This window comes from Nomia melanderi, chromosome 2, assembly GCF_051020985.1.
Source record: "Nomia melanderi isolate GNS246 chromosome 2, iyNomMela1, whole genome shotgun sequence".
Classification (NCBI taxonomy): domain Eukaryota; kingdom Metazoa; phylum Arthropoda; class Insecta; order Hymenoptera; family Halictidae; genus Nomia; species Nomia melanderi.
In genome coordinates, this window is record NC_135000.1 from 256,891 (window position 1) to 274,304 (window position 17,414).

Sequence of the window (17,414 nt, forward strand, 5' to 3'; positions counted from 1 at the left end):
TCTAACAGTTTCGGGGGGAACCTGTATGTCGCAGAAATACGTCACCTACGTTCGTGGACATAAATTATAACGCTTCCATTTATCTGGGTAAATTGGATATTTTTAGAAAGACTTGTGATTGACGGTGTGTTGTGATAAATTCTGACCATTTCATAATTTATTTGAAAATCTGCATATAAAAATTATGTTAAAATGATAATATTTCATATAAAAATATAGAAAGTAATACTAAATATAAAAGGTAAAGCTTTTCATTTAAATTGCTGCAGTAATTTTTATTTATAACAAATAGTAATAAATTTCAATTCAACAATTTTTATATTACATTAAAGAGCACGTTTTTTTCTTTTCAGTGATAAAAATGATACTGCATTCTACTAAATACGTCTTAAAATGAAAAGTTCCGCACTGATGCGAAGATTGCGTAACGAGGAGCCGCGTGCAATGTTTATTAAAAATTGCGCCCGCTGTTATAATTATGGATAATAGCACTCAACTGTTATTTTATATTAAACAGTGGGCATTCTTCTTCTGAACAATACCGAAAACAGTACCACATTCTAATAAATAAGCCTTACGTACACGATTTCATTCGTAAAATGTTCTTCGCCGCGTTTGGGAGGCAAATACCCCATAGTGCGTCGGTATTTACCTTTGAACAGTAATAATTCATAAAGTGGGTCAAAGGAGAACATAATTTTTTAAGTCTTTAATATAATAAGCATCATATATTTAAATGTCAGTAGTAGTTTCAAACGTACATTTTAAAAAAGTTCAACTTTCAAAGCTCAATTACAGCAGGTACAGCTACAATTTTTGCTTAATCTTATTGAGTTCTTTAGTTTAGAGATGGATAATAATGTGAATATTTAAGAACCAATGACAACTGGTCAGATATCGTGAATGTTTACTTTTAGAAAAAATGTCAGTACATTTTTCGATCTAGACCACAGTGCGTCGTTACGGTGCGCAGTTGAACGGAATCGCAAAAACCCGAATTAAATTCATACTTCCGTTATTTTTATATCAATAATTATAAAATAACCTGTTCTTAAGGTTTGTGGGATTGTACAATCTGATTATGGCCTTAGTTGTTTAGTAATATACGAAACTGCCTCTGCAGTGTCTTCCACCTTAAGGAAATGAAATTTCGCCAATTGATTTAGTCTGTGATTTTACGTAAAAATGTTATATGAGTATAGCCTTAACACTTAATAATTAAAGAGTTATTGTTAACAAAAGGTATAATTCCTGTTTGTTTTGATACTCGTATGTTTCAGGGTCCTGAATGAATTTTGAACGTTTACAGACTCTTAAAATGGTAAATATATATACAGGATGTAACTAAATCGTTACGTACAAATGATAGGGCGTGTACAACTTAGTAAACTGAGTAAAAAAACCTCATTGAACATGGATCCAAAACTCAATAGTTTCCGAGATAACAATAGGTTAAGTTTAAAAAGAATGTATATGGGGACAGAATCAAGAACACCGAATTCCGTCGAAAAGTATCAGTGATACTAAAGGGAACATATTGTTGCGCTGGATGGGCCCAGGCGTGCTCGCCCGCGACATAATTATTTACACAACGTTCTTTATACAGTTCTATTTACAATTATATACAAATGTTGCGCAATGTAATCTTTGGTTCGATACGTCCTTTCTTGTTCACATTCGTTCGAACACTACTCGCTTGTCTTCGTTTACTCTGACCAACTCCTTAACAACCAGTTTATTTCAACCGCATTCAGATCCTAAGGGTTCGTTCAGCCGTACGTGCTGGAGGGACGAGTTCGATACATCGCAACCTCGTCAGTTCGATGTGTCGCAACAATATTAAAAATCCTACGCCCCTGCACCATTCCTCTTGAAGGACACTCGGAACTCACTGTCCGCACCCCCGAAAAAAGTACCAAGTGAATCTGCGCTGGAGACGGTGACCAGACCCGACGTTTTCGAGGGAACACGTGGGCTCCCGGAGCCGCTGCAGAGATAACAGAATCGGTAGGCCGAGAGGAACTGGCAAATTTTACCAATAAAACGAGGCATTCTTGTTGCAGCTCTTGAAATGGTATTATGGAGTAATGACGATATCGATATGATATTATATGATACGAATGCGATACGATGAGTTAGGATATGATACGATACGCTGAGTTATGATACGATATGATACGATGAGTTAACGCCCCGTCGGGCAGCGTAACGTTGTTGGTTGTTCGATAGTTTGGAGTCTGACCTTTCCGAGAAAGAACACTGTACTTATACTGATTTTCCCTGGTTGTGGGGGCACGAAAATGGAGTCTCTGGAGGAGCATCTCCCGAACTGGGAAACGGCGTTGGAAAGCGTACGGTAGTTTTGTACGGGTTTTTCTGGCTTAAACCTTGCCGCACTGCCTTATTACGGGCTTGCTGGTCGAAAGTGCCCATCCGACCTTGGTCCTACTAGAAATTGTTTGCACGTTTTCGAGTTGTCACCGATGCTCCACCAGCCCTAGGTAATTTAACGGACCGTGCAGTATGCGTCCTTCCAGTGAAGGCGTCAACATAATGAAATGAGTGTATCCAGGAATACAAAGCTTGTCTCTACAGCGGGAAGATAACTACTCATTATGGAAAATCACAAAAAAGTTGTAAAGGCCAACAAGCCAGATTTCAATGACCAGAAACGATCAGGAAAAAGCTGAAACATTTACAAACCACTTATCGACAATATTCAAACTGAATGACATACCAATTTCTGACAATGACTACAGAGACATCACAAACTTCCTAAATGGTTCTTTGCAAAGTTGCGAACCCATCGAACATTTCAGTCCCAAAGAAATAGATAAAAGGCGTTTATTTTCCAAAACATGTTCCCCCGGGCTTACAATGTCCGACCGGGGGTAGATACAACATTACGTCTTATTGGCGAAGGTGGATATTAACTTAGTTTTTAAATGTATATACATGAATTAGCTGTATGTACAAGCTTGGCTATTAATTATTAATTAGTAGCATACATAAATAGATAGACCTAACTAAATAAATATATAAACAGATAAATACAATAAATAAGTGGATAAATAAATAAATAAATAAATAAATAAATAAATAAATAAATAGATAGAGCATTAGCAAACAGCAGCTAAAATAATAGTGGTAGGGCGTGAGCGCGCGGTCAAGTGCAGTAGAGCAGCAAGCATGTGGTTAGATGTTTAGTATAGAGAGAGAAGCAGGGCATAGTTATGCATAAGTAGCTAATGTACGATTAGTTAAAAGAAGTGGGTTAAAAAAGTAAGATGGGTCTGACAGTTAATAAAAATGAAACCAAGTTATTAGATCTAGTCATGCTTTAAAAGGAGATAAAATAGAGTAAGATAAAATGTTAGAAATGTTAAAATTGATAGTCAGGTAGTAAATAAATAAATAAATAAGTTAAAATAGAATGAAATGAAATAGATGATAGAATAAAATTAGATAGATAAATAGAATAAGTTAGTATGACTAGATAGAATAGAATAAATCACTAAGTAGATAAATAAATCAATAAGTAAATAAATAAATAAGTAGATAAATAGTGTATTTTATTCTATTGGTTTGGTTCATTATTATTATTAGCTACTTACCTTGCTGCTGTCTCTCCCCTACTGCTCCTCTCATGTCGGGGGAGTTGACCCCCGCAGGTTATCGATAGGTCAGCCAGGATCAGGAGCCGGGACATCCTCGGTGAGGGCCTCGCGATATTGGCGTACTCCCGAGACGTGCTGCACGTAGATATCCCGGCTCCACCGGACAGTCTCCGACACAATGAGCCGGCGCATCAGAGACGCGTACCGTTTACCGATACGCAGAATCTTCAACACCGACTCATTGGCCGGATCCCAAGAGCCGAGGACACCGAGACGATCGCGGAGACCGCCACCCGGTAACCGCGCCCTCCGAGAACATCGGCCAGGGGCTTATACTTGAGTATTTTTCGCGCCCTGGCCTCTTCGAATGACGTATATTCGTTCTCGAATGGCACGGTTATGTCCACGATGACGATACTCCTTGAGGGCTCATGCCTGACAACGATGTCAGGCCTAAGAGCCCCCAGACCCCCGTCGATGACCTCGACCGTCCGGTTAACCCTTATGTCCCCTGGCAGTTGGCAAGCGTTAGCGGTACGGGAAACCACCGCATCGTGGCGAAGTTGCCAGGCCGCCGAGTGCGGACGGCAGTGGCAAAGGACGTGGGGAAGGGACTCGAGCTCCGCCCCGTATCGCCGGCAACGTTTATCACCCGCGCCGCAGCGCCTTGCTCCGTTAAGAGGCAAGACGTCGAGGCGAGCTTGGTGTATAAATCGCCAATCAGCGAAGCGGGTGAAGTTGCCGCCGCGGAGAAAGTGGTTTGAAACACCACTCCGCAATGACACCCCGAACATCTTCCCCTGATTCTTTTTGCGGGAAAGCCGCTGGTGGTAGTATCCTACCACTGCCATCCGCAGTCGGCGGATGATCTGACTCCTTGCCATGGGCGGAACTATGGTCTCCCGATCGCGAGAACCTCTGAGCGTTACCGCGAGCTCAGATCGCACCTCGCTCCACTGCCAGCGCAATCCAAGCTGGTCCCAGCTTCTGCGTGCAGCATTCCGTACCCTCGACCACAGTGAGGAAACGACCCCCTCGTTCCTGGCGAAGTACCCCTCCAGCGAACCAGAGAGGTACTCGGCCAGGTCATTGTTTGACGGGTTAGTATGGCCGATTTTCCTGGCTACAGCCTCACACAGCGAGTTCCAGGCCAACTCCATGACCACCGCGTCATCCGCCGTCAGAAGACGAAACACATGAGCTATGGTCAAGACGTTGGCCATGTAAGCAAGCGGAAGCAGTCCACATCCCCCCCTACTGGGTGGGAGGTAGACTACTTCCGCGCTGGCCCGCTGCGGGAGGTTGAGCCAGGATTTGGCCATACGTCGAAGCTGTTAAAAACGTCGGCAGTATAAAAGCTGCCACGGTTTCGACCTTCTGCTACGGGGCCAGGGGGGAACGGTCTACGGCCTGCAGATCCTGAACCAACTCATCGATCGTCAGCAGTGGAGTCTGACGGACCTGAAACTCGGTGGGAACGCCCAGGTGTTCGTAGGGCTCACCGGCTGCCAGGGCGCGCATTTGCTGACCCTGGATGGTGAAGCGGGTGGCACGGACCCCCGCGGCCCCCTACCACGATGGTGGAGGGTCGCGCATTTTGTGGGGTTGAACCGCAATCCAATGCCACCCACTGCAGCATCCACTGCCTTCAGCAGCGTTTCCATCCCCTCCGGGGTGTCGGCGACCAACGCGAGATCGTCCGCGTACGCCAGGACACTGTGCCGATGGCCGTGCAGCGTGTAACCCGCCGAGGTCCCGGCAGCTGCACGCAGCACCGGTTCTAGGGCGAGGTTAAACGCCACGGAGTTCATCGGACAGCCCTGGCGCACCCCGGAGAGGATGGGAACGGGGTCGGTAAACCCATCGGAAGTCCGCACCCGCGTCGTGCAACCGTGGTACATACTCTTCAGAATATTCTGAAGAGTTGAGGGAACCCCGGCCTCCACGAAGGATTGGTAGATGGAGGCGTGGGGGACCGAGCCGAATGCGTTCGACGGGTCCAACCACGCCACCGCCACCTGACGCCCCCACCTGCGAGCGTCTGTAAGGGCTACCTGCAACACGAAGTTGTGCTCATAGCACCCCTCGTACGGCAGGAAGCCCTTCTGCGCGGAACTCAGGCGCTAGTTCTTGACCGACCACGCGACAAGATGGCCAGCCAAAACAGCGGCAAAGAGTTTCGGGGTCGTGTCGGATATGGCCAGCGGTCGTTAGTTCGACAGGTTGTCTCGATCACCCATTTTGTGCACAAGCATAGTGTTGGAAGCTTTCCAACACGAGGGGACTGACTCCATACGCAGACATACATTAAACAAAGAGGTCAGCAAATGCGACCCCGGATCTGCCCTTTTCAGATCATTGTAGGTGAGACCGTCGGGCCCAGGCGCAGAGTTTGTCATACGCCTGATCCGACGATCCACCTCACTCACTTCGAAGGGCTTCACCAAGGCTACATTGCTGGCCTCGTCTGGAGCTTCGATGGAAGGCGAGGGAGGCCTAGTAGTAGTAGGTAAGAAGTAGATAATAAAACACCTGGATATGATCTCATTACAGCTAAAATGTTAAAAGAAATACCAAAACAAGTGGCGTAGTAGCAATTACACAAATATACAATGCGATACTGGAAATCCAATATTTTCACATTCAATGGAAATTTGCGACAATCATTCTCATCCAAAAGCCTGACAAACCAGCCAAAGAAGTGACTTACTATAAGCCTATCTCATTGTCACCAATCTTGTTAAAACTATCTGAAAGATTGCTATTAAATAGACTAACATCAATAATGATGGACAAGTGCATAATTCCACAACACCAAATCGGCTTTCGTAAGAAACACTCCACCATTGAACAAGTACAACGTATAGTCAGTGTGATAGGGAATGCCTTGAAAAACGCATGATATGCTCCGCTGCATTCATTGACATTAGTCAAGCTTTTGATAGAGTATGACATATGGGCCTACTATATAAAATTAAACAAAATTGCCCACACAATTACTACAACCTGTTAAAATTCGACTTAACTGATGAGCTTTTCCAGGTCAATTTATGCGACAAACACTTGAAGATCTATCCAACACTCGCGGATGTTCCTCAAGGTAGCGTCAAGGTAGCGTTTCAAATTTACACAGCGGACCCACCTGACGACGAAAATGTATTTGTGGCCACAATTCGCGAACGATACTGCGTTTTTGGCTTCCCACGAAAATCCTGAGGAGGCGTGACAATTCCTACAAGGAGCACTGAATAAGACTGCAGAGTGGGCCAGAAAATGGAAAATTAAAATCAATACAAATAAATCAACTCACATCACATTTACTACTAAACTCGTTATGTCTCCTGCGGTCAAACTTAACAGCGAACATCTTGAGACAAATTATCCCAATTTTAGACATATGGAATACAGCTTTGGGGATATGCAAAGAAAAGTAACACAAATATCATTCAAAGATACTTGAACAAAGCATTGAGAAATATTGCAGCTACCTCATGGTACATGTCTGCGGACTCATTGTATAAAGATCTAGGTATACATACTGTCAAACACCTAATAGGAAAAACGAATATTAAATCATCCTACCGAATCCGTCAAGGACCTAAATCATACACCACAAAACAGAACACTAAAAGGGAATAAGCCAACCGATCTGCAGAAATAAGTAAAGGAAGGAACATACCGTACTACGGTACGGAGCGTTTACCGCATACAAGTCATATCTCTAATTCATCAAATTTGTTGGTTAGCTTCGTGCAGTTAGTTGTAGATGTAACGTAATAAATAAATAAAAAAATATAATAATTTACGAGTATTTTCTCGAGAACGTTAATTGATGACGTTTATCGCTAAGGTCAACTTATAAGCTAAGAACGAGTGTTCATCATAAGATGTGATAGAGGCATTTTTAAATTTGCACTAATGGCATGCTTTAATCTTATTCGGTTTTTCAATTATCTGAGATCGAAACATTTCACTAATTTTTAAATTTGTTTGAAAATCGGGGTTTCCCGTTGAAACTGCATTTCATTTTATGCTTTTTATTTATTTATAATATTTTTATTAATTTATAACTCGACCGTTTTACAACCTGTCCTTCATTTTCAACATTCACTCTTCTTAAAAATACCTTAACCTACGCTAAGAATTCTAGATGCTATACTATTGATTGCTTTTTCAAGTACTTACATAATCTATATTTACTAGTATTTTCGTGAATATTTTCATGAATTGCAAAATTCTGTCGAAATACCCATAACATTTCGTTTCGTGATTTTCTATGGTCACGAAATGTGTTTACTGTTCAAATATAGTCACATAAACCATATCGTATTTTTAAGTACTGTTTCGTCTGTTTACGATACAATTTCGGTATATTTTTACATATAAAAGGAAAATACGCAATTACTATTACAACTTTCCAGTAGAAGCGCAAGGGATTTAAGTCTCGCAACCATGAACCAGAAACTCAACCTTCTGCTTTTAGTTATTGCTCTCATATTGATGTCCGGGAACTTTGTGGAATCGGTATGGATCATTTTACATTCCCGTTTCTTCGTATCATAATTCTTGTTAATGACACCTGATGCACGCAAAAATGTGCCCCAGTGACTTTGTTCAAGTATGAAATTTTGAAATATGTGCCAGGAATTTCTACGGTTATTCTTTTCTGTCAAGTGACGTACATACAATCCTTATTTAGAGAAATTATTCATAGTGACGTTGAAATTTTGTTATGGAAAAGAATTGATGCAATGAGTACTTTGGTTGCAAATACGATAATTAATATATTAAATGAAATTAATTGGAGGAACCATTTTATAAATCATGTCCCTTATACATATTATATATAATATTCAACATGTAGATACGTTTGTAAAGGAGTTAAAAATGTAAATAAATTAATTTTCATATTATTTCGTACAAATGCAATTTACAGTTTAACATATTTCTTTTTTTACTTAGTTTGTGATCATTTTCATGACAAATTTTATAAATGAAGTCCTTCTCACTTACATGCTTACTTTCATGAATTTCTATCATGTCTGCCGCGAAAGGTTATATTTATTGTTAAACGTTATTACATAAAATATATACTAAATTTTTGCGTCTTCGTTAAAAAGCTGTCAAAAACTGTTTCGTTATAAAAGAACACAAGCGAATACAACTATAATTTAGTAACGAGAACGCACGAAATTCGGTTCAACGAATCATAGACTAAAAACCCAAACTACTATTTTTATTAGTTTCTCTTGTTTTGATGTTAGCGAATTCTGTGAAATGTAAGGTAAAAATATGATGTTTCTTTAATTTATGTAAATGATACTGCAAAAACTCTTATACATTTTTGTATGTTTGTAGGAACTCTCAATATGCAAAAATTTACCCAAAAGCATGTGTACTAGCATGAAGTATAACAATATGTGTCCGGTACTATGACAATGATTTTCTTTTATGAGTTACTAATTTCTAAAAATTCAATCAGACATGTGATAACTGGAATTTCCTGTTTCAGAGTGTATGTGGAGGTAGATGAAGACGGTAATCAAATAACGTTTACAATATAATGAATCTCATGATTCTGAAGATAATACGCACCACACTAAAAATATAATTGGGTGGAAATGTAATTAGATCTGCAGCTCCAGACTGCGAAAAAAACACGAAAATAACGATTTATAAATACATAAATAAATACGCCACTGTAGTATCTGTAGTACAAAACACTTCCTTTCCTTAATCACAAGTCCATCGTTAGGGACACATTTCTCGCAACACAACTTCCGTAAGAACTCATCTAATGCACACTCCGCTACTACACTTCTCGCAATAGACTTTAGCTTTACACTTCGAAAAAACAACGAGTTCGAAATTTGAGAATTCGTTCGTCTTGAAACGCGTAACAGAAAAACGGGTTCTCAATATCGTGAGAAACCGGTGGTTTGATTTCAATCGTTTGGAGATCAGAATTGAAACATTCGGTTTCTGATTAAGTTCGGAAATCGAAGCGTCGCGACCATCAACGAGACCTAAAGTTAAAGCTGGGCTTTACAACCCCAGCAAAGGAATTTAATTCGCGTTTGGTGATCATGTACGGGCGTGCAATTTAACGAGGTTGCTACGCTCCGAACAAAGATTACAAGTCGTATCAGCGAATAGTGCAGTCGCCTGTGAACCAAACTTAAAATTCGACTATTCACATAACAAAAATTGAAAATTATCAACTTGTTGCTAAGTAGTCCCTGCTATATAAAATGATTTTTATTTCAAAAATTAATGAATTGTAATCACTGTTTAGCACGCTCAAGGTTTGTCATACAGACATTCCGAGTTTACCACGTATTTATATTTCTAACTTGTATTCACTGTTAAATATATTTATACGGAATTTTAACAACGAAAATTATTCTCTGATGCATCAGAGCGAAAAATCATATTTCACATAACTTTATGTGAATAACCTCCGTTTCTCTATTTATATAACATTGGAATCAAAACGCAAAATATCTATTGTTATTTAAAAGATTTCATAATATCCCTATAACATGAAAAAGTATAACTACCATATGGTTAGTTCTGTACCTTGCAAGTTCTGCCTGAAGCATTTTGGATTACTTTGAAAATGCTAAGAGACCGAGAAACAGTTTAAATAAAAAATACGTTGTTCTTTCACGCTTAGAAAACTACAAAATAAAATTTGTTAAAAAGTTCAAATTTTTCGTAATTATGAATTTGAATTTTGAATTTTGAAAATGTTATTTCGCAATTTTATAGATGCGGAAGAATAATGTGTTTCTTGTTTAAACTTCTTCTCGTTACTTTTTACCATTTTCAAGATAATCCGCGGAAAGAAAAGTTTGCACTCATTTGGAGAGATGGTTTCACCTCTTCAAAGTGAAATTGGACACAAACAACATTGCAGTGTATTAGATTTGGCTTATTCTACTTACACACAAATTTTGATAATTTTTTGAACTTCCGGATTCGATAGCTTTTCTTGCGAAATAAAAAATAGGTTAGAAACGATTCTCCTGTTGATGAATATTTATAAATTATAGCGAATTTCAATACTTTATAGAAAAAAGATTATTGAGAGATTTTTTAAGATTCTTGAAGTTTTGTTACCGCCATTGCGTTAGATTGTAAATTGATCGTAAATTGAAACGGAAAAAGCGGGCTGTATTCAACGATTGGGTAAATTGAGCTCTAGTTTTGTAACATAAGGTTCGAAATTGTTTAGGAGAATGATTGTGAACTACATAAATAATTCACACTTGACATTAAACTTATTGAATTGTTTGATGTTTATTGAAAACATTTTATTTAATTTGTCATGACGTTCATTTCTGTTACAATGAAAATCGTCTTTTATATTTTAATGCTGTGCTCAGTCAAAACGTATTTGTGATATTGATTCTGCCTCTCTGTAGTGTCGAACCTGATAAATAAGTAATACCATAACAATTACTGTTTGACTAGTGGTAGCTGATAACACTGTGGAACACGATTTTTGTTTTGTAATAGCCACTAGGTGGTCCTTATAGAGTTCCTTACCCTAAATACGAATCCTAAACCCAAATTACTGGGTTACGTCCAGTTTTCGAAACAAATGGGTTTTGTAACGACGGTTGAATTTTTCAAAGAAACAAGTGTTACGTGAAAACTAAACACGATAGGCAATTAAAATTTGTCGTAAAAAATAGAGGAGAGTTACTTGAATATGTAGCTGTACAAATTTTGAATATTGCGTATCATTAAATGTTTGTAAATGATGATGAAAGTTTAAAAAAGGGTAGATACGCGTACTTTATACACACTTCTGTTACATTTCTACGAAAAGTGGGTTGGCTAGCAAGAGTTTGCTTTGCATCATTAAATTCTGCAAACATTTTTGAACAGAAAACAGCTCGCAGAAATGGTCGCTCGCCGACCACGGCCGTTCAGAGCCGTGACTATGCGCTGTATAGACCTGGACCCCGGTCACTTCTTATACGTATATATAATATTTAATTGTTTTATACATTTGTGTAATAATTATGAGAAAGCTTTTCACGATCGTTCTATTTTAAATAATTTACTATTATATAATCTACTATCTGACGTAGCATATTCTAAAGATATATGACTTTTATACGTATTCACCGCATGCAAGATGTTTCAAATAAAAATTGCTTGTTTTCTACAAGGAAAAACATCATTGTAATCGGTTTTTTAATGGCACATCTAATGATATCATTCTCAGTATTAAATTTGACGTAAAAAACTGTTACACAAAGTATGATTTACAGTAGATGTATACTGAAGTATTTTTAAATCAATACTAAAACTGCTGAGTATACTCGAATATTTGTTATAGTTCCAGTGAACTTAATTAATTTTTAAAAACATTTCAGATATTTAATACTTTCAAGATATTAATAATCGACAGATAATAACATTTATCGCAGCCATCTTGACTTATTCAATAGTTTTAGTATTAATCAGCGTAATAATATTACTCGTATATGTGTATTCACATATTAAACAGCAAATTATTTAAAACGGAACAATTTGTGAAAAGTAATCAAACGTAAAACAGTATACAAAATTCATTAATTTATTACAATTATATTAATAAAAATAATTATTACCCTTTATTTTAGATTAACCCCTTGTCCTATAACAACGAGTAAGACTCGTGGTGAATATTTGCAACATGATTCAACAAATATATACATTACTTATTTAATTTGAATTCAAAGTAAATATTATTCCTCTGTAATCAACTATTATACTGAAAAGGAAATATAGGCATAACATATGCTTAGAATTTTTCTGTGTTTCCAATAAATTATTACGATCAGAGTTGAGAAACAATCACAGACCAATGAGTTAACTGTTAATCGATGCAATATATGCAGCTTTCAAAAGAATTTATATAATTTATACCTAACACGCGACATACACAATTGAAATGCAGAAACATTGTCTGGCAAGTTCTTCGAATAAATATACATTATCCTATCATTTGTTTGACTTCTTAGCGCTCTATCGCATCATGCATGATATCGCTTTGACATTCAAAACTACTGGTTGCTTTTTCAAGTATTTACATAGTCTATATTTACCAGTATTTTCGTCCCGTTTTCCATATAAAAAGGACGGGTTGTGCCGCGACCGTAATGGCCATAACATGTCTACAGGTGCTATTTAAATATAATAAAAATACTATAAAAGTGAATGATATTTACGAATTACAGTAAATCTGCCAAAGTACCCATAACATTTAGTTTCGTGATCTTCTATTGTCACGAAAGGCCGTGTTTACTGTTAAAAAATAGTCAGGTAAGTGATATCACATTTTTAAGTACTGATGCGTCTGTTTACGGTACAATGTCCGCATATTTTTACATATAAAAGAAAAATATACAAATGTAACTACACCTTTTTTTTTAGCAGAAACGCGAGGGACTTAACTCGTGCAATCATGAATCAGAAACTCAACCTTCTGCTTCTAGTTATTGCTTTCATTTTGATGTCAGGGAACTTTGTGGAATCAGTGTGGGTAAGAGATGACGTTCCTATAATTTATTCGGTTTATTATACATGGATTAATTTACATTCACCTTTCTTCGTATAATAATTCTTATCAATGGAACCTAAGGCATGCAGAAATTTACCACAGTGGCGATGTTCAAGTATGAAATTTCGAAATATGTGCCAGGAATTGCCACGGTTATTCTTTTCTATCAAGCACAATAAAAAGATGAAATTTCTTGCATGAATCATGTCCCTCATTCATATTATACATAATATACAAACGTACATACGTTTGCAAAGGAGTTACAAAAGTACATAAATTTATTTTCGTATTATTTCGTGCAAACGGAATTTAAAGTTTAGCATATTTTCATATTATTTTGTTCATGATCAGTTTTACGATCAAAATTATAAATGAAGTTCTTCGTCTCATAAAAATGGCGAATACGAATTGTATTTACTATTGAACGTTATTATATAAGAAATATACCAAATTTTTGCGTCTTTGCTAAGAATCTGTCAAAAACTGTTTTATTTGCAAATGCAATTTACAAATTAGCATATTTTGATATTATTTTGTTCGTGATCAGTTTCATGATAAAAAATATAAATGAAGTTCTTTTGTCATAAAAATGGAGAATACGGATTGTATTTACTGTTGAATGTTATTATATAAGATATATACTACATTCTTGCATGTTCGCTATAAAGCTGTCAAAAACGGTTTCGTTATAAAAGAACACAAGAGAATGCAACCACAATTTAGTAATAAGAACGCACGAAATTTGGCTGAACGAATCATAGACTAAAAACCCAAACTACTGTATTTATTACTTTCTCTCGTTTCCATGTCAACGAATTTTATGAAATGAAAATCAAAAATATAAAGTGTCTTTAGCTTATGCATTTCATCGTATCCAAATAACGGTCCAAAAACTCTTATACATTTTTTTATTTCTAAGGAACCAGAAGTGTGCAGTACTATATCTGAATATCATTGTACTAACACGCAATACGTACAAATGTGTCCGGTACTATGATAATTGTTTTCTTCTATAAATCAATTATTTCTAAAAATTTAATCGGACATGCGATAACAGGAATTTTCTGTTTTAGAGTGTATGTGGACTGTAATCAAATAACGATTATAGTACAATGAATCTCATGATTCTGAAGATAATATGCAACACTGAAAATATAATTGGATATAAGTGTATATAACTGCATCTGCGACTTCAGACTACGAAGAAAAAAGACGAAAGAAACGCTTTATAAATACATAAATAAATACGCCATTGTAGTATAAACTCAATTACTTAAACAATCTATATATGTAAATAGAAATCAACACAAGAAGTAAAATGGATGTTAATCCCTTCTTCAAGTTCTCCAAGAGGAAAATGTTACAATTAAAAATGTTACACTCTTTCATTCTCCACATCTCAAACATTTTTTAAAAATTTAAGAAGTTAATGACATTGGCCATCAAACGGTCCAATTTTGTCCGCGATTGAACTCTCGCAATGAATGGTCTCAACGTCCCATGTAAGTACTCGCATATAATTTCGTATTTGCGCCGCTCATTGTCGAAATCAACTAACACTATTTTTTTTTTATTTTTTAAGATTTTATCATTAAAGCGTTTCATGGGCTCTTAACTGTATATATTTAAAATAAATTTCATTATGACTGGGTTTGACCAAGAAATATTGAAAACGCTTTTGGCCATATGAAAATTGCAAAAATAATAAAAATGCCTTCGGGGATAAATTATTTTATGCATTTTACATGTTTCATAGATTTAAACTACTCTTGTAATAATAACGTTGCGACATAGCATTCCGCCGACGCAGAGAAGGAACGACGCAAGCGGAGTGTTCGAGAAAAGCGATGACGATTTGAAGGGGATGGAATTCCCACCCGCGGGTTGTAAAACGACTGCGTGGTCTCGAGAAAAAACAGATTCTTCGCTAGCAGGAAAAATCGGCTAGGTGAACGCTGTCATCAGCAGATACAGCTTGTTAACTAAAGAACAGCCCTTCAGACGACGGGCGCTCTCGAACGCCAATATTTTTGAATTACGTCATTTACAGTACTTTTACCGATAAATAATGTTGAAGCAGTTTCGCGAGACGATTTTCCCGCTTCCGCCAAAGATATTACAATTTTCTGTACTTCAATAGACGTATTTCAAACCATATTTACATTCGAGCGACTATGTAAATGGCTTTTCAGCAGAATAAAAAGTGAAAGGTGCCCGTGCCAAAAACTAGCATTGTAGGAGGCAGGCGTAAAAAAGAAGAGTTCAAGAACACGGCTGACACGAAAACATACAGAAAAACACCTGATTGAGGTTCTTGAACGCTCCTGAGCCCGATAGACGCGCACGATCAAGCGTATGTGTATACGTGAGCGCCGCAATATTGCGACCGTGGCATATCAAGAACGAACAACGGGTGTTGAGGGCATTTACCTCGACGTACGAAAATTTAAATGAATTAGACCTAGAACGTTCGGTCGAGGAGCCGATAAAAGAATGCGTCTACGGCAGGAGACTCACGTTGAAACGATCACACGTCAAAGTTCACTGATAAGCTATGATACGATACGAGTACGATTACGACAAACGGCTGACAAATACGGAATACGAACGCTAATTACGATTGCGACAAACGGCTAACGAACACGGAATACGAACGCTAATTACGATTACGACAAACGGCTAAAGAACACGGAATAGGAACGCGAATCACAGTTTTAGGGCTTTATGTTTACTCGGCGTGCGAACCACTTGTATATTGTCTCTTTTTTTGTACTTTAATTGTAGTCGTGTATTTTCTTTAATAAAAGAATAGTTATTTGAAACATTCTACTCTTACAGCATTTATTAGATGTTCGCAGTGTCAACGTTTTTTATGCTTCGCGCGTGCTTTTGATAATTATCATCCAACAATATTGTAGGAGGAAGCGAATATTTCATTTGTATAAACAATATCTTACTACGCAATTTACAATAAAACAGTGAATCTAAATGAAATTGCGTGCACAGTACGTACGTTCGTCTACTTTCTCGAACATTCTTCCGTCACCATGCATTAACTTCACGTACATTTGGAATATTCTAGATTCATTTAACATGAACGTCATTAACATAGAAAAATCAATATTACAGAAAATCAGTTTAGTCTAGAATACTCCAATGCCTTGAACATTTATTCGAAACACGCGCATCCTGACAGTCGCGCCGTTTATTGTTCATCAGTACATTCATTCCCACGTTAATTCTTTATAGAGAAAACAGAAGATAAGTAAAATACCGTGACTCGAAATCGACTGGTCATGATCTTCGAGTTACGAAGCTGTAAACAAGCTCACTTCACTGGTGTCTGTAATTATGATACATTGGGAAGGTGTACACATAATTTTAATTGCTTAAATCTCCAAAATTATTGAATAACTACACCTAACAGTTTACACATATCATTGGGTACATGCATACTATCACCTCAAAAAGAATTATCAAGGTTGTCAGGGTTTTCGAATTATCCTTTTTAAGAAGACCCGACTTGCGCCGTGTCAGGATACGTATGTATATCGTCGTGTGAAAGCGGTTTTAGTTTGCGTGTGTGAAGTACTTACTTTTAATACGTAAAAGTTACTTCGATCGGTATCTGTTAAGCGAATTGATTTTAATCACTCTATTAATCATCGAATGATAGGGAATTTGATAACAAGACACGAGGCGAGATTACGAAACTAATAATCATAATGACATTTATTTTATCTATGAATACTAAGAAAGAAATATTTTTGTCGTACTTTTGACGTGATATAATAGGATTTAATTTTTGATTAATTAGATTTTAAAGTAAAAGAACATATTTATTTGGTATGCATGCTTTGATTTATGTCACGGTCACTCTTTGTCAAACGTGTTTCCTTTTTAATATCTTAAGTTGCTGTTGTCGCTACCTTTATACTTGTTTTTATGGAACAAAATAGATTAATGACAAATAAGTAATATATGTATATTTTTCGTGAGATTTTTCTTTATACCTTCATGAGCGAATCCCACGCGTTCAAATAGAAATCGCGTGATCGCATAACCATAAAGACTGAAATACGTCGGTTTTCATACAAGAAATTATTGTAATTTACGCGACAAATTGTATTGCTGGATAGCTTTTTACGCGGAGACAGAATATTCTGAATAATTTGTACATGTCTATGTATTCTACTGTATTGGTAATTAATTAATACAGATCAGGCGTAATTTATTCA

At 37.2% G+C, this 17,414-nt stretch overlaps 1 protein-coding gene and 2 long non-coding RNA genes across 3 annotated transcripts in view; 2 read left to right on the top strand and 1 right to left on the bottom strand.

Moving 5' to 3' along the window:
- The window catches only part of LOC143176942 (uncharacterized), a 219,580-nt gene that overhangs the window by 37,889 nt on the left and 164,277 nt on the right, over positions 1 to 17,414 (bottom strand). The gene's annotated exons all lie outside the window — the stretch shown is intronic.
- On the top strand, positions 7,993 to 9,311 carry LOC116433352 (uncharacterized). Its single transcript, XR_004236286.2, has 3 exons — positions 7,993 to 8,141; positions 8,976 to 9,044; positions 9,130 to 9,311. It is a non-coding gene; the product is annotated as an uncharacterized LOC116433352 (long non-coding RNA).
- On the top strand, positions 12,862 to 15,912 carry LOC116433350 (uncharacterized). Its single transcript, XR_004236284.2, has 5 exons — positions 12,862 to 12,938; positions 13,053 to 13,158; positions 14,096 to 14,164; positions 14,250 to 14,678; positions 14,759 to 15,912. It is a non-coding gene; the product is annotated as an uncharacterized LOC116433350 (long non-coding RNA).